The following is a 23604-nucleotide window of genomic DNA, read 5'->3' as shown; positions in this document are numbered from 1 at the left end:
TGTGTGCCACCCATGTGTCGTACCCTGAAGGCTAATCGCTGTAGGGCCTGTAACCGGGCCTGAGAGATGGCCTTGCTACCTGACCTGTAATACTGGTTTTGGGGATGGTTCTTCCTGCCCTGTACATGGGAGCTATGGGGTAGCTCTGCCGTAGGACTTGTATAATAGGGCTTGAGTTAGAGCTATTTTGCCTAACCTGCAACACGGGATCTGAAGGGCACAACTTCAACAGTATCTTCAACATTAGTATAAGTAAAATATGTCCGGTCTAACCTCTAATTTAGCACTTGCACATAGTACTGCTATTTTAGGGGCTAGAGCTGTGATTCGTAATATGTGGTCTGGGGACCTTTGGGAGTCCAGGAAGCCTACTCAGGGTTCCGCCACTGCTTAGAAAACGAAATAATATTAACATATTAATGGAGTGTACAAATAAAGTAAAATGTACAGTTGAATATTTTAAAAGGTTCTTTAAATATGACGGGATTTAAAATTGGAGTCTAAAAAATAAGTTGGTATCCACAGATTGATTTGAGCAAACAATGCAAATGCGTCAAACGTAATATAGTATGAACGATGGACGACCTCAGTTGAACTTCGCTAACACCAACTTTCCAATTAAAATGTTTTTTTAATATTTGTGATTTAAATAAAATATTTAATCATTTGTGTATTTGTTTGATGAATGCTTGCTTCTGTATTTTTTTTTAATTGTTTTGCTGTTCAAATCAATGAAAATGCTTAGGCTGAGGTCGCCGGCTTACAGCAAAGATTCATTGAGGGTACCCGGATTCAATAATGATTCAGTGGAGGGTCCATGGATTTCAGTAAAGATTGGGTGGGTGGGGGGGGGGGGGGGGGGTTCCTCCTGAAGTCGAAAGGTTAAGGCCCAATGGGCCGGAGGGATAGTTCTGTCGGACCTTTACATCAGACCCCAATAGATGGCTATTTTTCTCTTGATTTTTAGCATTGGAGATATAGCTCTTGCATTTAATCTGTAACATGGTGTACTCTGGGGGATATGGGTAGTCTTCCTTGTTTAATGAGATTCTCATTCCTCTGCTGTCCGACGTGTAACATTCGTCCCAAGGCATTGCAGAGGAGGGCAAAGGGGAATTGCACCCAACTTGCCACTTTTCCAAATCATAATACAAAAGGAGCTTACATGTATCTATCTGCTTTTAGCATCACCTGAGTAAGTGTTCTAGACGTCTACTGCTTAGTCTGTTACATACTGGGAAGCATTTGTAGAACTCTAGCCATCTGTAGGCATCCAACATTTCTTCCCCTGTTTTGTAAAATACCTGTTTCTGCTTCAGGTGTGCAGCAAAGAGTTTTAGGAAGTGAAACTTGCAGGTCCTTGGCGCACAATGAACACTCTTCAAAGCAGTCACTTCAGAGCTCAGAAATTCTGAACGTTTGGAGGAGTGATAGAGGCCAAACTACTACTCTTTCGTGGCAGCCAAATGCAAAGCTGCTTGTGGAAAGAACACCTCCTTTTTGTCTGGCGTTCCCCAAGACCACCTGATTTTACTAAAATTATATGCATAACTTACTTACAGGAGCTTTGTCAGCCTTCTTAATCCATGGTCCTCATCCATTGGCTGTTATTGAGCCTTTCTCATTTTTTTTCTGCCCACTCCAGCAGACAACAGTGGGTCAGCCCATTTCAACCGTTGGCCATCTTTACTGTAGGAGACTCTATTCTGACCTTTCACAGTATGCACATCCACACGCAAAGTTGTTGCATTCAGTGCCAGGGACTATTATCGCAATGTGACTTTTTGAGGCCAAAAAGGATTTTTGCTTTTAGCCAAATCTTGTATATATTTTTATTTGTTTGGATAGATGAGGTCCCTGCAGCTTCCTGAACAAGAACAGTCCATGACAAAACAAACAGAAGCCTGTGACAAAGCCAGAAGGCTAGCACCCAACGGCTGAGCTTTTGGCTTTGCACGGTTTGTTTTTATCGGTCTATTTATAGCATATTATTACAATTTCCAAGTGCTGCAAATAATACATTTTATTATCCAATTTAATGGTTCTCTGAACTGTCTTATCGACTGAGTGTACATGCACACTAGGCGCCATGTATCGATATGTGGTAACACGTAGTAAAGTCGATGGATGTCTGCTGTGCGGATATGACCAAGAAATGCTGACTTGCCCAATTTTTGGTGTCACGGTATTAGTTTAGTGCACCGGACAGCCAATATTTCTGTTCCTGTGGTGAGCCTGTGTTATCTGCTTGAGGAGAATGAAAGGGTCAGTCCGTCCGCTGGGGTTTGATCTTGTGGTTTGTGGATGGAATATAGAATGTTGCAGGATGAACCTGGATAGAAGCACGGGGGTGCTGTCCTTGTCTTTCATACTGGGAAGTTTGCCAGTTTGAGATTTCAGTACCTGAGCTCTTGAATATCTCAGAGCAACAATATATTTACATAGCGGGTCGTGCGTGCTGGGCGACCGAGTTGTGGCCCATGGCTTTGTCCGTGCTGCCACTTTATTCTCTAGGATGTTTATACAGGATGCTGCTGCTAAGGAATGGTCTTTAGTGAACAGCACTAAAGACTCTTAAACTTGGCCCGGTCTATAATGGCCTCCGCACATTCACACTGAACAGTAAATATAGATGGGCCCCTCTAGACTTGGGCTCGTGGGAGTGAGCACTGATCTGAAATAAAGCTGCTTTTGGGCTTGAGTCTTTCTATGGTCATGACCTTTTATGCAGTAGTGTACTAAACATGTTAACGACCGGTGTTCAGTATACTGTATGCTCCAAGATGTTAGGATTTTTTTGTTTCTTTTAATCGGCGAAGTGTAGTGAATGGCTCCCAAGAAAGCGTCCCCCTTTAGTAACCTTGAGATCTAGCCCTCAAGTGATAGCCCGGTCTGACCTGTAACATGGAAGCTGAATATAGCACTGTTGCCAGACCTGTTACATGGGAGTTGAAGCTAGTTCTGCTTATCGACGTTTACAGTGGGGACTCTGGAAAAGCTGCTGTTGAAAATTTGCAATTTCTGTAGGGTCATCCTGGATTTTTTTCGGCTTGTTGCGGACCTATTTTTGCTGGCTGTATAACGCTGTGGCCTTTTTAGGTCTTGCATGACGTTGCAGCGTAAAGCGCTGCTTGCCTCGGCGAGATTTATTGTGACTGAGGAGTTTCAGAAGGGGGCTTTAAGCCACGCCCCTCATTTCCATTGGCTGGCATCACCGTTTATGCTAAACGGTGGCCTGCCATTGGAAATGAGAGTTTATGGTGGACACCTTTTCGCCCCTGAGCTGGACTGGGTCACCTGCTTTGCTGCTGTCACAAAGAACTTTCTTATCTTTATTGGGCCTTGTGTTTCTAATTAGAAACACATGGCCCCATAAAGACAAGAGATCCCCATGCTTTCGTGTTCCGGGTCAAAGTGACGAGTTCAACAAAAACGAGTCCTCATGGCCCCAGCTGAAACCACTGGCTTGAATTAAGTACTGATCAAGCTCGAACATGAACACATGGATGGAAAATATAAAACAATTAACTATTTGTTCTTCTTACTTTGTGGTTTTCGAAGGATTGGATGTGTTGTGACTTTTTGCAAAATGATATATTATTTTTTCATTCTGTATGCCGTGCTATCAAGTATTGCATTTGCCTGTATTTGTTTACATTGCATAGCAAATATGGAGTCCCAGGCACTACCATCTGCATGCAACTGGATATGAGAAATACCTGTTACCGCAGGCTCTGCGAGGCAAACACAACCACATATATTGCCCGTTTCATAAAATGCCTGGGTACGCTGCATTGTGTGAAGACGGTATCATTCTGGCACGACCACTAATAAAACATCAGATGCTACTTTATTGCGGTAAGAATCCTAAACTCCAACCCTAAATTATAAAAAGTAGATAGGTATTTCCTCCTGTTCTCGGTCAAACAAAAATTATGGAAAATGTGTCCAAGGCCGCTGTTCTTCCTTCTCCAAAAAGAGAATGCACAGTGAGCCTCTGCATTTATAAAGACAAACCTAAGGGAGTGAAAATAAACGAAAAAGATAAATTGTAAGTTGAAAAAAAATGTAGGCCAACCCATCAGATACAGTGAAAAATTTAGCTTTTTCTCGTCGTCAGACAATGGAAACCCGAAGTGTAAACGGTAAGCATTCAAGAGGAATATGGACGTTAATAATAATGCAGTGATGACACTTGCTAGGAGGCACACTCTGCAAAGCTAATTCTCTTTTCGACTTTAAGTGATCGGTATTACTAGAAAAGCAAATCAACTATAATCGACCTCTCAATGATAAAAGGGTGAGCTGGCTCTCCGAGCTTCAAATCGCCTTTTGCTAAACAGGCTCTCCACTCGCTGAGCTACGACATGGAAACTCCAATGCCCCCAAACTTCTGTGGAAGGCCCCCACCCCCAGGGCCTTTCTGTAAAGGATAACACTAGATCTCCCTAAACTCGCTTTACCATCACTGCGGCATGCCCAGTGATTTCCGTGTTCATGTACATGAAGGCGGACGCACCGCTGTTGTACACACTGCGCACTGCAAACTGCTGCCGCCGGCTTTCTTGCAGTAGGGAAACATAACGCAAGCCCTCCAGACATGCAATGGAGGGGCCTAACGCAAGCCCTGCAGACCTGCAATGGAGGGGACGCACCAGCCACGCAGCACTGCACCAGCCAGCTGCAGCAGGGCAAGGTCCCCTTGTAGGAAAGTGGCTCTGTACACACTGTACCTATTTGGGAACAGTATATACAGAGTCCACAGTCCCCAGAGGTTTGGCAGAGGCTAAAGTTAGATATAACCTTACTTTCTAAAGTGGTAAGTTGGTCGAGCAGTAAGGCAGTATCGGAGGACAGTGTAAAGGATTTGTTGTACACACTCAGTCAGCAAATGGTCTCACACACTCAAGAACTGAACTCTAGGCCAATTGTTTGTATATAAAAATATATGGTTGTTTTATTTTAGAACCAACAATAGGTATCAAAATATACTTTCTCAGAATGAGATGCTTTAGTTAAATACTTTGCAAGAGGCAATTGACTTGAAATGCAATAGTTACAGTTTGTTGCAATAGGCAACACAATTTCAAACCCAATAATACATTGAGCTTGATGGGAATTTTAAGTTGTATGCAATTGATTACTTTCAGGATTACTTTTCTAACTCCTGGACTGGATCCTAGATTCAGTCCTGGGACAGTTCTCGGAAACAAGTGAGTAAATACGTTTTAGTTACTGTTGTGATTTTTAAGCAATATTTTGCTATTTTAAAAGTTGACACTTAGAAACTTTTTCTGGTCAAATTACCAATGTTATCCTATGGAAGGAAATTCACTTGGCGGGTAAGTGGGGTTATGGTTACTTTTTCTAGGTCAGTGTTGGATCCTGGATCCTGCACTAGTGTACCACCTGTAAGCAGTTGAGAAACTGCATTTAAGTTATACAGGCGATTTTTACGGAATATTTATAAGTTTGCAAAATCGACAGAAGAAATTTCACAGAAAAACAGTCAATTGTTTCCTATGGAAGAAAATTCGAGTTACGGGTAAAGTATGTTCTCGTAACTTTTGTAATCCAGTGCTGGGCTCCTAGGCTCAGTACTGGGACATCTATCTAAAACAGGTAAGTAATTACGTTTTCACAGTTGGTACGATTTTTAAAGAATATATGTAGTTTGCCAAAATCGACAGAAGAAATTTCACAGAAAAACAGTCAATGGTTTCCTATGGGAGAAAAGTGAGTTAGCGGTAAGTACGGTCGTAAGTACATTTCAGGGTCCGTGCTGGGCACCAAGATCCAGCACTGGGATCTCTCCTAATAGCTGGTGAGTATTTCAGTTTTGTTACCCGGTTGATTTTAGGTGAATATTTTAAAGTTTAGAAACTCCACACTTATAAGAAATTTCAGAAGAAGCCAGTCCATGTTACCATATGGAAGAAAAGTGAGTTATCTGTTTTTGGGTAAGTACTCGACTGGCAGAGCTAAGGTTCTGTGCATAGACTCGGGGGTCTCCCAGGGTCAGGTAAGTACAGTTGTTACACCCTCAGCGGCAGACGGGTGCAGAGTGAGTTAGGCCCAATGTTATCCTATGGGAGGCAGGGGGCCCTTGGTTGGTGGCTGCTGACTAGCAGGCCACACAGCTGTGGGAGCTGGGCTCCTGGTCACTTGCTCAGGGCAAATGGGGAAGTAGGTAGGAGTAGAAGTTGTACTGCAAGGGCCACTTGGGTGGCTGGGTGCAGGGTGCTTTTGAGCTTTCGGGCGCTCAATGGATTGCAATGGAAAAGCTCAAGGGCGACAAGATTCTTCAGGTGTGCCCACCACTTCGAGAGGTAAGTTGGGTAGTTGGTGGATAGGTAGGTACCCAGGAGTCAGGCACAGGGGGCCGCTGGGCGCCGGGTGCAGGGGTGCCTTTTGGTGTTGGGAAATCTTACCCTCTGTTGATCGCGGTAGGGGGGATCCCTGGTTCTGAGGCTGCAGGCATCTTCCGGAGTGTCGAGGTGGGTCCTTGGGTGCCGGATTCGGGGTCACGTCCTTGGGGTCTTTGTCCACTCCAGCACAGGCCAGGCTTGGCGGGTGCAGTGTGTGCAGTGTGTGCAGGGTTTGCGGTTCCTGACTGGTGCCAGGGGTTATATACTTGCTTTGAGCAGAGCCACTGCTCGTGGGAGTCCCAGGTGCTCAGATTCACAAGGTAGCCAGATCCTCCGGGGTTTGTAAGGTTGCTGGCCACAGGAGGTGCCGGGATTTAGCAGGAGCAGGTTCGAGGGTCGGCAGGCCGATAGGGCTGGGGCCAAAGCAGTTGGTGTCTTTCTCCTCTTAGCTGCTGAACGGCAGGTCTTCTTTCTTCTTGATCTTCTTTGCTGTTTTAGAATCTGGAATCTAAGGATGGAAGGTTCAGGGTGCCCCTAAATACCAAATCTAGGGGCGTTACAGGTAGTTAAAGGGCAGGGACCACTGGGTCCCTGTCCTGGGGTGGGTACACCCCCTATCCTGCCACTCTCCTGTGGGAGGGGGGCAGTGGCCTAGTCCTGATTGGGTAGGGCTCCCCTTCTTCAAGATGGCGGGGGCCCAGAGATATGCTTCACCTCGCCTCCCCCACCTGAGGGGTGGGGTTGGCAGGGCTGGCACATCCCCTGTCCTTATTTGGAGTTTCCGGCCAGTTTTCCCGCCAGAGTGGGGGTTTAGAACCAATAGGGGCCAGTTGCTGAGTACAGCAAGTGGCCTGGAGAAGCTCACAAAGGCGGCATGCCTTTGAAGCTTCCCCTGCCCAGCCTGGCGGAGGAGACCTAGCACCTCGCCCAGGATGTGCATTGTTGCAGGCCCAGGAGAGCGGATGGCTCTCTACCCAGGGGTCCAGCAACATGTCTGCTGTGTGACAGCCTAGGCAGCCCCTCAGACAAGACGTGGATTGTAGGTTAGGTTCAGGGGGCATCTCTAAGATGCCCTCAGTTGTGCATTGTACATTAAATCATACACTGGCATCAGTGCGGGTTTAATGTGCTGAGAAGTTTGATACCAAACTTCAGTCTTCAGTGTTGCCATCATGGTGCTGTGGAGTTCGTCTTTGACGAGCTCCCAGCACCATATACTCTTAAAATGGCAGCACTGCACTTACAGTGCCCAGGAATGGACCTGGGTACTGTAGGGGCACAGGGCTCATGCTCCTGTGCCCACACCACTGGCATAGAACACCCAGCTAGAGGGGTTGCTGGCAGTGTAGGTTGTGGGCATGGCACACAGGGATGTGTGCCATGTCGACTCTGTTTTGTCTTGTACCCAGACACTCAGCCTGCAAGGGCAGTGTGTTTGTGTTAGGGTACAGGGCCTCTAAGGGTGACACAATAAGTGCTGCAGCCCTTGGAGGCCTTCCCTGGTCACAAGGCCCTGGGTACCTAGGGTACCATTTACCAGGGGCTGACATGTGGCCAGGGTTTGCCAATTTGGGTTTTAGGTTTTAAAGAAGGAACATAGGCCCTGGGCACCTGATTGGCAAGAGTCCAAGGCACACTCAGTCAAAGTGCATTCAGCAAAAAGTGGGGGCATACCATGCAAGAAAGATGGCACTTTCTCACACCCCTCACCCACAGCAGAGCACAGGAAGGCTGCTATTGTAGCGTCAGGTGCAGCGGTGCAAGATAGCCTGGCGCGTGCAGTACGGCAAATGCTGCTGCAGAATCAATGAAAATATTCAGGACAAACAGCAGCGCCAAACTAGAACGAAATCAGCACTTCATTTGTTCGAAGAGCCAGAGTTTGGTATAAAAATAGCAAACGGTGTACTCTAGGGTAACTCTTAAATTGCAATTCTGCACACCACCGCTTTCTCCTCAGCCTTCACATCAGGAAACCCCTGCTTGGCGCTTTCAGTTCTTAACTTCCACTTGAGGCTTTGGTACAAATAGCAGTGAAGTTGCTAGGTTATAAGTAATCTGCCAGCCCCGGTTTTCGGTTCGCGTAATCTGCATCGCGATACTAGCCTGACTGCATTTATAGTAGGGAGGTAAACGTACAAGTACTGGAATACAAAGTGATGCGACTTAAAAGTCTAGGCTGGCAGAATGTGCGCGCCTTGCATGGGCACCTTGGATCCTCTCTGAATACAACACATTTGCAGGCTGTGGATGCATTTTGTCGGTAATGGGAAACATCCTTAATCACGAAGGCTTTTCTACGAGTTACGTTTACAACGGTACACTTACCACGTAAACGTCTTTACCACGCGTGTGCCTTCCACGACCGTCTTTACCACGCAAGCTTCACTGGAACCAGTTCATCTTCGTCAGGTTCAGTCCGTTTTCGATGTCGGCGAAGGCGTGTGTTCAAAGTTAAGAAAGAAAAAGGGGGCATGGGAGGGAGGGTGTCGTCTCCCCCCCCCACCCCCCCAAAAAACAAACGAGTAATAACGAAGGAAAGTGGTGACAATCGGAATGACGCTTCCTCTTTACAACGTAGGACGTAATCAAAGAAGATCGAGGAGAAGACGTGAAGAGGTAAGGAGAATAAAAGTATTACAAATATATATACATATAGATTAAGGGTAACGGGCAGGGGTAATAATGATTGGGTGGTCACGTAAGGGTACAGGGGAGGGGTTTAACCTTTACCAAGAGTATTCCATTACCATGCAAGTATGCGTGGTAAAGGAATATTCGTGGTAAAGATTTTGCGTGGAAATGGCATTCCGTTGTAAGGCATGCGTTGCAAAGGAATGCGTTGTAACGACATACAACCGTCGGTAATAGCTGTTGAAGATCGAGGTTTTGGAGCTTGCCTCACACAAACATACAAGTGTGAGGGTGACTTTATGGCATTTTATTCAACAGCACCACGAACCTGAGGACTTGCATTTTTACTTTTGTTCCATTCAATCTCAGAAATCTTAGTGCTTTTGTCCGAGACTGACATGAAGTCCACATAAATGAGGTGCTGCCACTTGACGTCTAATTTTAAAATTTTCTGTGCTCTCACAGAGCTATGTGCAAAGGTCGCAAAACTACATATTTCATAAAAAGATTTGGGACGTAGAATTAATTTTAAAAAAAAAATACTGCCACCCGTTGAGGATATCGATACGGCCTCGGTTAAGAAGTACAGTGGAATAAATGTATATTCCCTTGAATTCTGAAGCGGGCAGGGGCCCTGAAGAGGAGTGCGCTTGCTGAGTGCACATGAGGGCGTTTCATATTCAGGGGCCTTCGGCTTGTTTGCCGAATGTGCCTCCGCGCCGTGTGTGCACTAAACACCTCAGGCCGGGGGTGGGGTGGGGTGGAGGGGAGGGGAGGGGAGGGGAAGGGAAGGGAAGGGAAGGGAAGGGACGGGACATGGGTTCATTGACCACCAGAACCCCGATCGAAGTTTTTGAAGCACAGGTTCGTCGAAGCACACACTGGAGATCGCACGCATGAGGGGCTCACCGGACTCGCTGCCTATGGTCGAGGTAACGAATTAAAATGATAGACCACATAAAATAATGAACTGCTATATGCTAATCAGTCGCTTCAAGCACAGCCGGCCACAGCCGGACCAGTTATCTTGTTACTCTGGTTTTTTTCTCCGTCGGCTGCAGACTAGGGGCTAGTCAGCTTTCTTGCGTCAACACTAGTAAGCGTTTGGACATCCATGTAGGCAAATGCTGTTGAGAAACAAGCATTTGCAATGCAATAAGTCTCGCATTTGCGAGATTTTGCACAATTGGCATTGTAAATGACAATGCCTTTTATTTGTGTGTTTTGAAAACCTGCAAGCAAGGACTAGAAGTACAAAGTGCATAACTAAAAGGCATTGTCATTTACAATGCCAATAGCTCAAAGTTTAGAAAATGCGAGACCTATTGCATTGTAAATGCTTGTTTACCCTTGCTAGCCAGTAGTTGTGCGCCTTCTTTCAACATGTTAAAATTGGTATACTCACGATTGGTTTATTTAATTTTCTTATATGTTCCTAGTATATGGAACTCATTGGATTGCTGCTGCACTAAAGCATGTCTCATGGCCTACCTGTAACCTGGTTGTGCATATCCAAACTGCAAATTCAACTTGTCAAAATAAACCAATTTTGACAGGCCTAAACGTTACGTTTCCATATTATGTCTCTCCTAAGTTGGCCTTTGTTTTGCCAGACTTCTGCCTTTGAGGCTGTTGTGGGTACAGAGGCTGCCTCAAGCTGGATTTTAATGTTAGATGTGGGAGTAGTCTAGGATCTCGCTCTCTCTCTCTCTCTCTCTCTCTCTCTCTCTCTCTCTCTCTCTCTCTCTCTCTCTCTCTCTCTCTCTCTCTCTCTCATTTCTCCTTTCTCTTTCTCTTTCTTTCTCTTTCTCATTTCTCTTTCTCTCTCTCATTTCTCTTTCTCTCTCTCATTTCTCTTTCTCTCTCTCATTTCTCTCTCTCTCTCTCTCTCATTTCTCTCTCTCTCTCTCTCTCTCTCTCTCTCTCTCTCTCTCTCTCATTTCTCTCTCTCTCATCTCTCTCTCATTTCTCTCTCATTTCTCTCATTTCTCTCTCTCTCATTCTCTCTCTCCCTATTCCCTATTCCCCTCCTTTCCATCTTGGAAATTCCAAATGTGTGCAGGGTTGGCTCTGGGAGCCTTTACCCCATTGGTTAGGGCACCTTGTCCAATTCCAACCCACTAGCTTGTGCCAGGCACCCTCTTCAGAAAACTCCTCGACCGTAGATCAGAAGAGGACTGAGCCTGCTGTCTCCAGGCTGAGAACAGCCCTGGAGGACTGAACATGCGCGCTCTCGCTTGTTCCCAGGACAAACCAGTGGCAATCGAGGGTAATAAGGCTGACCTGTTAAAGCTACAGGGATATAGCCAGCTCAGAGGCATTTCCTACCTGCCCAGCTGATCAGTGGCAATTGCACCAGGACTGGCCTCCACTTGACATCCTTTGAGTTTCTAAGTGGTTCGCTTGGGGGCTTTAGAAGTGTACTCTGGTGGTAGATTGGGAGTTTAAAAATTGAAGCCAGAGGTACAATCTTTTGCCCAAAATGAACCTGGTTGGTGGACCCAACCCACTCTTCACTGCGGTTGGTGTCAAATTGCGCCTAGGTCCTGCTATAATGCCGCCACTGACCGTCATTGGTACATTGTGCTTCTTGGGGCAGTCTACTTAAAACGTATACAAATAATTTCGCCAATTCTCCTTATTGGCTTTTTGTCATTTTGGTTTTATTTTGTTTAATCAGTTTTGCCCTATTTTTCTAATTTGTTTTGGGAGTTTTATTGTCTTGCATTTCGACTTTTTTTCTGTTTTAGTACTGCATAAATACTTTACACAGTGCCTCTAAGTTAAGTCTGTCTTTTCTGCGCCATAGCTATCGGGGGTTGGTTGAGCTCAGGTTTATTTAGTGACTTGTCACCCTGATAAGGATTGTGAATATTACTTGACATGCTTACTTACCCTCTTAGCTAATAACTCATTCTTACAGCTGTTCTGTTTTTTCTGCCATGCCTGATTCATGGAACTGAGCGATGGTTTTGCTGTCTGCGCTTCGATTAACCTGATGGATAGTAATACTGCATTGCAGGCTTCTTTAATTTTGCGAAGTTCCCAACCTTTAAGACTCAATCTCCTGCTTTTGTAGCAATGATGCTTGTACAATATGTGCAGCACACTTTTTGCCTGTGGCATGTAAATGCATTATTTCGTATAGGTTTTTCCTCATCCTGCTGATTTGTAGAAGCATGATTTGGACATTTTGGCACATCATTAGTTTTTAGAAGCAGGCCGGCTAGTGGTGTCTAGGTTGTATGTCGTTGATCTTGCACTCATTAAAACACTTTTAGCACCATGAGCTGTTTCTGGTTTGGTGTGAGAGGCTCATCTCTCATTTGGTTATAACTTTTTGCAATGCCTGGTACGTATGATGTGAGGCTCATCTCACAATGGTTATAATAATTTCCATGAGCGATGTCTCGTACAGTGTATGAAGGTCATCTCACAGTAGTTTGACTATTTAATGATTGGAGTCTTGTCTCATGGTGTGAGTGGTTCAGCTCACAATGTTTATACGCATTCCTTTGACACCAGCGTTGAATGGTGTCTCAGGTTCCTTTGGCTTTCATTATTGCAAATAAAGTTCTGTGTGCGATGTCTTGAATATGGTGCATTAATTTCAAATAATCTTGCCTTCCCATTATTGTTTCTTTATTGTGAACTAGCTCTGTTGAACTAAGTTCCATCCTAGAGTGTAACAGGGCCGTTAAAATGTGAAAATCAATCCAGCTGCGTCGCAAAATATACAGTTTTCCATATTCGAATAAAAAAAAGTTGTTAAACTATTTTAATAATATATTCCTTGTCAATTTTTTTTATTTTTTTTAGATTTATATTCTTTTTAAATGACTTTTGGGTTGTCACAGGATTGACTCTTAGCCCTTGATTCACACCACAGTATGGGTGCGTGGTTGGAGGGTGAGGGAGGCAGAAAGTATTTTTGGGATGAATCGCGCATGAATGATTGTAAAGCCACCTTGTGCTTTGTCTTTGAAAGAACGAGAAATTTAGTTATAGGATGAGGTATGTGAGATTTGGAAAAAGTGAAAAGTTTGAATATTGACAAAAAATTTGTAAGAAAATACGAAAAAGGAGTTATCATGTAGGCAGAGATGGATATAGCAGCGAAATAGGCATGCCGTGTTCACCGACCGCCGCAGTGCAAGGCTGGTGGAAGAGAAAATACTCTTCCCGAAGACATTCAGCTTTTTCGATTCCCTACCTGGTAGAGTAGTAGGGAAAGCACCAGTTAACTTTAGAGGTAGAGGCCTGTACCACCAGCTTCTGAGGGGTGGGGTGCTGGATAAGGAAAGCTGGGTCACCAGAAGCGGGGCAGTGTGCAAGTGCAAGTTGTACAAGTGCTGCCCATGGTCTCGGAGGAGACCCAAGCCATCCTGACCCAGACTATTGCGGTTGGCAGGGATACAGCCAAGTTCCACACCAGATGCGGGTTGGAACACAACTGACTTGCTCGCTACGCAGGGCCATTGCTTCATCAGTGGTGCCTCTCCTCCACGCCTGGTTAAGATCAACTGGCTTCTCTGGGGATGTCCAGGCTCCCTTATGGACATGGCCTTGTTGTAGAACAGGCGAGTGCCATCAAATGGCAATTTGGCACTTGAGCCCTTTAAGCAGAGTTGGGTTTCTGCTCAGTCCTTGGGGCTTACCATGGCCGCACGCCAGCTGCATTCTTCTTTTCGCTCCTTTGGTGCCTACAGTAGGGCCTAACTGCTTCTTCCTTTCTAACCAAGCCACCATGGCCAATAGGCTTCCAAGGCTTTTCTTGGCAGTGGACGCCTCTCCCACAAATCTCATAGGGCTCATAGCAAGAGAGCTGCCCAGTCCGCCACCTACCCGGCAGCCGCTGCTTCCAAGCCTCTTTAGTATGCCCTTACACCAGAACAGGCACCCTGTTGGCGGCAGGATCAGGCACCACCTGCTCCAATGGCACGCCATAACTTCGGACAAGTAGGTGTTTAAAATTTTCCAGCAGAGTTACACCCTCCCATCTATGGACACCCTGCCACTGTCCTCAGATGGGCTGACAGATGACCTTTTCTCATTTATCACGCCATGAAGTGCGTCCACTTTTGGCCAAAGGAGCCATTGAGAAGGTGCTACCATCAGATGTACGTTGTGGTTACTATTCCCACTATTTTCTGCTGGCAAAGGCCCTCTTAATGCCTTCCTGAGGAAGGAGAAATTAAAGATGCTCATGTTCACTTAAGTCCTGTAAGCGTACAAACCTGGAGACTGGTTGGTAGTGCTGGACATGCAGGATGTCAATTTTCACATACTCATCCTGCAAGCCCATTGGCATTACCTGCCATTTACATTGGGCCAGGAGCATTTACAGTTCACTGTGCTCCCCTTTGGTCTCCCCACTGCCCCTTGGGTGTTTACCACGATGATGGCGGTGGTTACAGCCTACCTCTGGAGGTCAGGGTTCCCAGTCTTTCCCTTGACTGGATGCAGAAAGCAGGCTCGCGCCAGGGAGCAGTCACCCACCACCAGACTACATTGAACCTCCTACATTTGCTGGGGTTTACTATCAACATTCTGAAGTCACATCTGACTCCTTCACAGATACTGTTTCATCTGAGCCATTCTGGACGCAGTGTGATTCTACTCCTACCATCCAGAGTGGAGAGTCCAGGCCATTCGAGCTATGATCCCAATGTTTTCACTTCAGTCCTGAATTTTAGTGAGACTGATTCTGAGACTGCTGGGTCTGATGCCCTCCTGAATCCTGCTGCTGAAGTATGCTCAGTAGCATATGTGGGCTCTGTACTGGGACCTGAAGTTCCAGTGGATGCAGCATCAGTGGAATCTCTCTGACCTGCTCCAGATTTCTAGGGGGGCTGCAAAAGATCTGCTGTGGTGGTTCCAGGACTGTGATTGGGTCAGCGGCAGACCCCTCTGCCTTCCCTACACAGAGCTGACATTGGTGACCGATGCATTGCTACTGGACTGAAGTGGCTATCGGTGATGGCGAGATATCAGAGGCCTCTGGTCTTTGGCGAAGACTGCTCCACATCAGTCTTCTGGAGTTTGGGGAAATTTGCTTGGCTTTGAAAGCTTCCCTGCCCTCCATCAAACGAAAGCTGGTCCAGGTGTTCACGGACAACACCACTGCTATGTGATACTGCAACTAGCAGGGCGGAGTGGGGTCATGGGACCTGTGCCCAGGAGGCTCTGTGCCTCTGGTCGCAGCTGGAATATCAGGGTTTCCTGGTTGTGCAGCACGTGGTGGGACCTCTAAATGCTAGAGCATGAGCATCTGTCCTCCGATCAGGTTGTCCCTGCTGAAGGATCTCCTGTCACAGCCACAGGGCAGGATTCTGCACCTGAATCTGCGTACTCCCCACCTTCATGCAAGAATGTTTAGTGGCAACAGTTGAGAGTATTCAACCTTCCTCCTGCGGTCTGTGAGGTCATTTTGGCAGCCAAGCGCCCTTTGAAAAAAGACTGCATATGCCTGCCGTTGGTACAGGTTTGTGGCTGGGCTTGCTGACAAATTAATCCACTATCTGCACCCTTGTCTGAAGTATTGTTTGTTTTGTCTGTGCTTCTGGTGTGGAAACGGTCACAAAAAACGGAGATCTGCGAGCTGTGGTGACGCCTGTATAGGCAGTGCACACGTCACAACCGGTGTGGACATCGTCGACGTGAAGCCGGTCGGCACCATCTACCAGCAGACAGAGTTGCTGCTCAAGATTTTCCGGATCCAGTCTGATTCCTGGGGAATACTATATGGTAAGGAATCTACAGCTAGAGTCTCTACCAGTAAGGTGATACTGAAGTTAAGTGGCTTGTTCATTAACACTATATGGTGCTGTCATTATGATGAGCAGCAGGAGGTTTCCTGGCACATACAGTGATAAGCTGTCGGTTTTTATCCTGCTACCTGTGTTATGCAGCTTTAGTGTATTAGAGAAGGAGTGTCTACTCAATTATGACATTTTCAGGAGCTTTCGAAGATGTTGTCCTGTCTATATTTTTTGGGGAAGTTTGTACTGCAGCTGCCTGCGCTATACTTACTCCGTGAGTGTGGTAACCGTACATTGCTGCTGCCCTGTTGTGCCTATTCTGTGAGCAATGAAACTTGCATTGCTGGTGCCTATATTCTATAAGTGAGAGAAGCTTGCGTTGCTTTTGTCCATGCTGTGTGTATTTTCTGAGTGAGGGAGGCTTGCATTGATGCTTGCCGTGCTTACCTATTCTGTGAGTGAGGTAAGCTTGTACTGCTGTTGCTAACATGTGAGTGAGGGAAGCTTTCACTGCTGCTACTAAGATTGAATGTGAGGGTAGCCTGCATTACTGTTGCATAGGTTGTGCCTGTGTGTGTGGGGAAGATTGCGGTAATGCTGTCCTTATCATGACTATTCTGTGAGTTAGAAAAAACCTACCCTGCTGCTTGTGCTTATTCTCTGAGTAAGGATTGCTTGCACTGCTGCTGTGCTCCTGCTCTGCCAATTCTGTGTAAGTGGGCGAAGCTTTCATTCCTGCTGTTTGTGTTATACCAGCATTGTACAAATTCATCTAGCGCTGCTGATGCATGGATTGTGCCCGTTTTCTTGTCTGAAGCTTCCATTGCTGCAAATGCCCTCTGTTCTGTATATAACGAACGATTGAACTGTGACTGCTGTGCTGTACCTGTTGTGTGTGTGTGTGTGTGAGGGGAGCCTTTTCTCCTGTTGCTCGTGCTGCGCCCGTTTTGTATCTTAATTAAGCTGTCGGTGTTGTTGCTCATGTCCTGTGTGTGTAAATTAAGGTTGCACTTCTACTGCCAGTGCTGACCTGCTGTGTGTGACTGAAACACGCACTGCTGCTTCTTTGACTTTGCCCATTCTGTATGTGAGGGAAGTATGAGAACCAGGTCTTAGACCTTGTCAGTGCTCGTTTCTGAGAGTTTTGTTTTTGGTGAAGGGGCCTCCATACCTTACTGCCCTGTTTGCTGTTTTCGTTTCGTCAGTGCCGAATGGCTTATACGTCCATACGGAGTGGTTTGCATGGCCTTTGCCCGACATATAGTTAAAGAGCGCGCATTTGGGTGATGGAATACCCAGTTAATTGCATAATTGGACAGTGTGCATATGTTAAGTGTTTTGCCTTAATGCTCAAAGCAGGTTCATGAAATGAATCCAGGACTCGTGCAAACGAAGAAGGCCGTGTTACGTTAGAAGCGGCGGGAATAGAATACCCACAACCCCGCTGACCTCTGCAACGGAGACGTTGCTGAAGCTGGAGCTCTGTCCCATGTGCCCTGGGATCATGTCACATCAGGGAGAGAATCCTGCCCAGACCAGAGCCTCGCAGTGCCCTCTTCCGACACAGAACCAGGGGGCAGCGCCTCACTGGAGGTTGCAGGGTCTCTTGGCTGCAGCTCGGAGCAACAGCATGTAAACTAAACCCAACTTCGAGACGCCCTCCGCAGCAGAAACGGGCACAACTTTGAAACCTATAATCGTCTACGAAGTTATTTGCTTCAGGACATGCGTAAACAATTGTGACTTTAGGAAGTATTTGTGTTTAAGATATCCTCGTTTAAAGTGTGCTCCTCCATGGGTTATGTAAGGCTCGATTGGTTTCCCCTAGCGTGGAATTTGACGTGCAAAAATATGAACGGTAGAGAAAAGACCTGGGAAGCATCGAAATATTCGCTAAGGTCGTACACTGTTAACTTCATAAAGCTGCATCAAATAAAATTGAAAAAATGGCACACAAGAGAATCATTCATGACACAGCCTTGGCAAATCTAAGGGTGTGTACTTTGTCCAGAATGGCTGGAGCGGTCCTACTAGTCAAAGTAAAAACCCTGCAGTGCTGAGGAATGCTCAACCCATGGAACCACGAGGGAGAAGCACACCATTTTCTCAGTCACATGGTTTGCTCCTGAAAATAAATAATGCTCCTGTGTGTTGTGACAGACCCTGAAGTGCTGGAATTGTTCGCAAGGCCACACTGACGTTACATCGGCCTAGGTACTGCTGACGAAAACCGAAAAGGGCAAACCCAAGCAGACCTCGGTAAAGAGTATTGCAGGCCCTCCTTTCAAACTCAACCTTTCCATCACTGCACACATGCATAATATTAGGAGGGCACGCTAATCATTCTGGAGTGGGGGGGGGGGGCACTGTGAATCGCCTCACTTACCTGCATGGATTTCAGGTGTCTCCTGTCTGCTCAGCTCTGAATTGCATTGTTATTGCACTGGATATCGCTTACTACCCCAGACGACGTGTTGAAGCGTTTCATGATGTGTAGCATGTTACTCTGCAATCCAAAGTCGTGATCAGTCCAGTGGTTAATAAATATTGTTTGATGGTTGTTGTGTTAATCTGAAGAAACAAAAGCATTTCCTCCAGTTTCTAGTGGTGAATGAAGGTAATAGGTTTTAGGTGTACTTATTAGAGTGAGTTCATGCAGGTGGAAAAAAATGAGAGGTTAGTAGTGCGAATAAGGTTAGATATTGTGAGATTGCAAGGAGAGGGTACACCGAAGGGGAAACTTTTGATTTATGGGAGTAGGGTGAGTAGATAGGTTGGAAAAAGGTTTGGGAATGCAGCAATGTTTACTCCGAAGGAGAGTTTATAATTTGCGAGGAGATGCAGTTCGGTTTAATGAAGTATAGTAGAGCGTGAGGTGCCAAGCATGTGATAAGGGTAGGGTACACTCTGGTACGAAGTTAGGCGGAGGAGGGAGTGTAAGGAGAGGGTTTCATTTCGAAGCAGGTTCTGATTATCAAAAAGTAGACCATGGGTATCATTTAAATAGACACGTGAGAGAGCACATCATCCGTAGCTATAAATCAGGTTAATTTTCATGTAGTGTTTTTGGAGTATCGAGACGGTGCAGTCTGGTGAAGTATTAAAAGTAGAAATGAGTTGATTACCTGTAGGCAGGTGATACAATTTGTTACGTCTTTGGTTGTTTTGTTTGGCTGTGGATGACGTTGATATAGTCTGTTTTTTTTATTACTTGGATTGAATGGAAACATTATTGCCAATGTTTGATTTTGTACTTGTATTTTTAAACATAGGCTAATGCCTAATGCGTTCTGACCAGATAGCATGTTGTTTACCTTTGTCTGGCGTTATTTTTAAGAAGTGGACAATCCCCGGGGTTTGCATCGATCATTCCATCATGTTTGTTTTAGGCTGATGAATTGATGGGAAGTTTCTAGGGAAGTTGTTCTCTCTTATATTAGGGCAAGTTTATTAAAGGAGTTTGCTGATTTTGCCCTTTATGGATTGTAGAGGTCCTGGAAGATATTCCAGATAATTATAAGCATAACAATAACAGGGTGCATATAATCAAACACCTGTTTCATTTGCGACTGTTGTACATGTCGTGAAAAACCATAGTCCAACTCCCTTATCACTTAGCACTGAAATCTTCATACTGTGGAATGAAATTCCTCAGTAATCAAATTTTGAACCATTCCATCAGTGACATACTCCGTTTCAGGGGTGCTCTCACTCCTCAAATGTTGCGGTTCGTGTCCACTTGACACGCCAAATTCATCCCCTTATATATTTTGGTTACTTACTTTTGCTGTCCTATTCCCTTTTACAACCCTCTCAGGATTTTTTGTTCCTACAACATCCCAGCCCATGTCACCAAATCGTCTTTTTTATTTTATTATCTGTCCTGACCTCCGGCATGCACCTTTCTTCTGCTAGGATCCATTCTGACCTATCTTTGACCGAGGCTTGTATTGTAGGTTTCTGTGGAGGAGAGCCAACATAAAGACCTTTTTAGGTCTCGCCTGACTCAGCGCATGCGCTGGTCTGGTGATACTTATTGAGAGGGCTCCAAAAAGTGCTACCAGGCCAGCCTAGAGCTACAGTGCATGTGCGCGGGCGCGCGTGCCGCGCTTTACTGCGAATACTTTCACTTTTGCGGCCGCACGGCCGCTCTGATGTTTAATCGCGATCACTTTCGCGGCCCCACGGCCTCTTGGCATAGCCAATAGGTCTCGCTTTTGGGACCTTATAAGTATTTAGTTATGCAACTGTTGCATGGCTAAACACTTATAAGGCCCCAATTGCGAGACCTATTGGCTATGCCAATGCTTGTTCTCTTTGCTTGTAGCAAACCCAAAGCGGCAAACCTATTATGTACTTTCCAGTTGTTGGATGACGGAATTATGCCTAGAAGGCAGTGTCGGTCTACGCTAATGCTGGTCGCCTTCTCCAGTCGCTGGACTATTTCTCCCAAGTTGGGCTCTATCCTACAGCTCCAGGTCATATGTAGGAACCCGATTTCGTCCCTCAAAGACCACGAATAGGCACCTGGCCTGGTTGGTAAATATTCTGCGAGCCAGGCCTTCTTTCCCAGTCACTTTTTGTCAATGGCTCCTGCAGTTTGTCATTCCACCTACGTCTAGCTTTCAGAACTCTTGTTCTGTCCTTTTTTTAGTGCCTCGTAGAAGAGGGAAACCAGTCGGCTAGTTATTCTCACGTCTTGCAGGACCTCTGGGCAATTGGGAAGCACGTCCATATTTCTTTGATTATCCTGGTTAATTTGGCCAATTGTTAAAATTGACCTGGACCCACACTAAATGTTGCCTGCATCTCTGTAAAGCAAATACAACTGTTTCCTTTTAGCAGATCGCCTACTGTGTCTCAACCTCCATCCCTGCACCCTGCCATGGACATGTCCCGTCTGATCCTCTGGAACGGTTGTAGCCACCAGATTGGAAATGGTTTTGAAAACGTGGATCTTTGTGTATGTATGTGTATGTGCTTATATAGCGCCGAATCACCCCTGGGGCGAATCTCCTGCCCTGTACTCATACCGCTGTAGGAACCCTTCCTGGATATCCGTGTGAAGTGTCCACTCCTGGGCACCCCCATGGTGAAGCCAGGCATCCCAGCGCTGTTGGGGCCGTTGTGGAGACTAAGCAAGCTATTGCCCAGAGTTGCAGCGTGGGACCCATGATTAGAATAGGCACTGATGCGAGAATATCCGGTCCGCGGAATTTATAGCCCGAGACCCTGCCGCGTCGGGAATCGAACCCTGGTCCCGGACCAGTGCTCTGCATCAAGGTCTGCCACTCTAACCATTGAGCCACACTTCTCCACATGGTCTCTTTAACTACTGACGCCCATACCATAACTACTTGCTCCACTATGTATGGATATCCCACTTCCTGCCTGTCACCTGCTGTTTAACACACAAGGAGTCTTTCCTTCCCAGGAAGCGCAGCTAACCGTCTTTATCCCATTTGTTTACTCCGTACTCCATCGGGTCGCATACTGTAGTTGCGCTGCCATATAATAGTTTCAGGCCAGGAAGTCTGAGACCCCTCTCCTCCTTGTCGAGCTTGAAGACCTTCAATCCTACCCTACCTCTCTTGCCTGCTCACATCAAGTAGCCAAAAGATAGCCAGTCTCCCTAAAGGTGCTCCTTTTTATTGGGCACTTAACATTCTGGAGAGTTTATAAACATAGAGAGATAAACACAATTTTTGCTATGGCAAATCTTCCAGTAACCGACATTGGGATTTTTTTTCCAGAATCGTGTAGAGGCTGATAGGCCTGCCAGCGCCATACGTATATCTAACTGTTTTTGTGCCGTATGCACCACTTGGATTCCAAGATAGCGGAATTTATGAAGCTCCCCTTTTAGTCCCCCATTAGGGATCTCCGCCAGAGTTCTACCCACCAACTCAGCCATCGGGAACACCACAGATATTTTCCCTGTTGATATATAGGCCTGATGCCTCTCCAAATGTTTTTAACTCTGCAAACATCCTTGGGATAGCCACCCGTGACCAGTGTAACTAGATCAGGTTATTGTCTGCATATAATGACCTTGTTAAGCACTGTATCCTGCACCCGATCACCCCACTCATGTGCCACATTCTGAGGTGTACAACCAATGGCTCCATTGCTAACGAGAGGAGACGGTGCATCCCGGTTTAGTCTTCTCCCTCCACCTGCTCGAGACATAACCTCCAGAGTGGACACAAGCTGTGGCATCTGAATATAACCGTGAGATCCAGCTCAGGAATTTAGGTCCAAAGCCCATTCTTTGTATCCCTTGTCTGTGTTGTCAAACGCCTTTTCGATAACTAGTGTCACAAACATGCCTTGCGTCTCTAAATTTTACACAGCACGCAGAATACGAGTGAGGTGCCTCATGTTCATGAGGGTTTTTCCTGAGGGAGATGAACATGCAGTGGTCCTCATACACTAAAGAGACTAATATCCTCTGTAGTTAATCATGGATAGAGGTCTTTAGGATCCTGGTAATCGGTGATTCAGTCAGATTTCGGGATCATGGCAGTAATCTCCTCCTGCATGGCTTGTGGCAGCATATCCAGATACCTAGCCTCATTGTAGACCTATAATAAGTGTTCAGGTTGAAATTCTGTTTAAGCCTTATACGTCCCTGTGGGTACCTCATCTGTCATGGTGCATTTCCCTCGGGCAACTTCTGTATAGCCCCATCAGTTTATCTTTCTGTATGTCCCCTTCCAAGATAGCCGACTGATCTACTCTGTGGCTCTGGATAACTATCCTGTCTAGGAAGTTTTCAACTCTCCTCAATTTTCTTTCTGGTTTTCTATACATTTGTCAAATAATGACATAGACAGTAATTGATTGCTACCGGAGTCACAACCGTCAAGCCATCTCACCCTTCTAAAGCCATTATCATTGGGGCAGGATCCTCTTGTTTTAGGAGCTTTGCAAGACATTTTTCTGGCCCATTTCCTTCCTTATATAACTTCTGCCTGCTGAAGCGTGAATTTATTTAATGCATCCAGAGCACCTCTACTCTACATCTGACCTCGCACATGTCTTCAATAATTTGCTGGCCTGTCCCCTCCTGTTCTTGCATAGGTGCCATGTGTTCCTCCTGGCTTTTCAGGTCTTGCTGTAATTTAGGTTTTGTACCATATATCTTACTGTGACATTCTTCTCCCAGGACCACCCATTTATTTGTCCTAGTGTCGATCGTCTTGGGTATCCTTCAGGTTGCCCTCATTTGTGGCCTGGATAGCCATTCTAATTACAATTTACTGAAAAACCTCTGTGTTAAGTCACCAGGTGGGGGCACTTGGAATACACCTGCCCCAGGAATACCAAACTAATAATGGTACGTGATCTGATAGGAAGCTACTCATATTTTCATCTGATTTTGTTCGCCCCAAGAGTCCACAAGACCATCATATCTAACCTGCATTGTGTTTCCATGTAAGGGTGAATGATAAGTGAAATCTTTTTCCTTTGTTTAGGTCTCGCCTACGCATCGCGCATGCGCTGCATAGGAGGACCTTTAGCTGTCGCTCTGCTCTTTTTGGAAGCACACACTCGTGCTTGTGGAGGCATCCACCTTGCGGGAGCGCGCAGGGGCGCGCCTCAAGCATGAGTATGTGCTTCCAAAAAGAGCAGACCACGCACCACTCCCGGGCTTGTTTGTGCTCTTCCTTCGTTGGTTTCCATCTTGTAATCCCGTACTTTGTGCCATCTGGTTGAAGTGTCTCTACCAGCCATCATGATATGTTTGTTGCGGGTCCTTACACTCTGCTCCAGAATGGAAGCCGTGTACTCTAATCTGTTTAGGGTGAACCATGTTCTGCAAGCTCCCTGCCCTGCTA

General features: G+C 46.0%; 1 protein-coding gene across 18 annotated transcripts in view; it reads left to right on the top strand.

The window, feature by feature from the left end:
- Nucleotides 1-23604, top strand: part of RBFOX2 (RNA binding fox-1 homolog 2) — a 527728-nt gene that overhangs the window by 181550 nt on the left and 322574 nt on the right. The gene's annotated exons all lie outside the window — the stretch shown is intronic.

The sequence above is a fragment of the Triturus cristatus genome, chromosome 4_2 (genome assembly GCF_964204655.1).
Source record: "Triturus cristatus chromosome 4_2, aTriCri1.1, whole genome shotgun sequence".
NCBI lineage: Eukaryota > Metazoa > Chordata > Amphibia > Caudata > Salamandridae > Triturus > Triturus cristatus.
The sequence above is the reverse complement of the archived record's forward strand: the minus strand, read 5'-3'. Positions and strand labels throughout refer to the sequence as shown.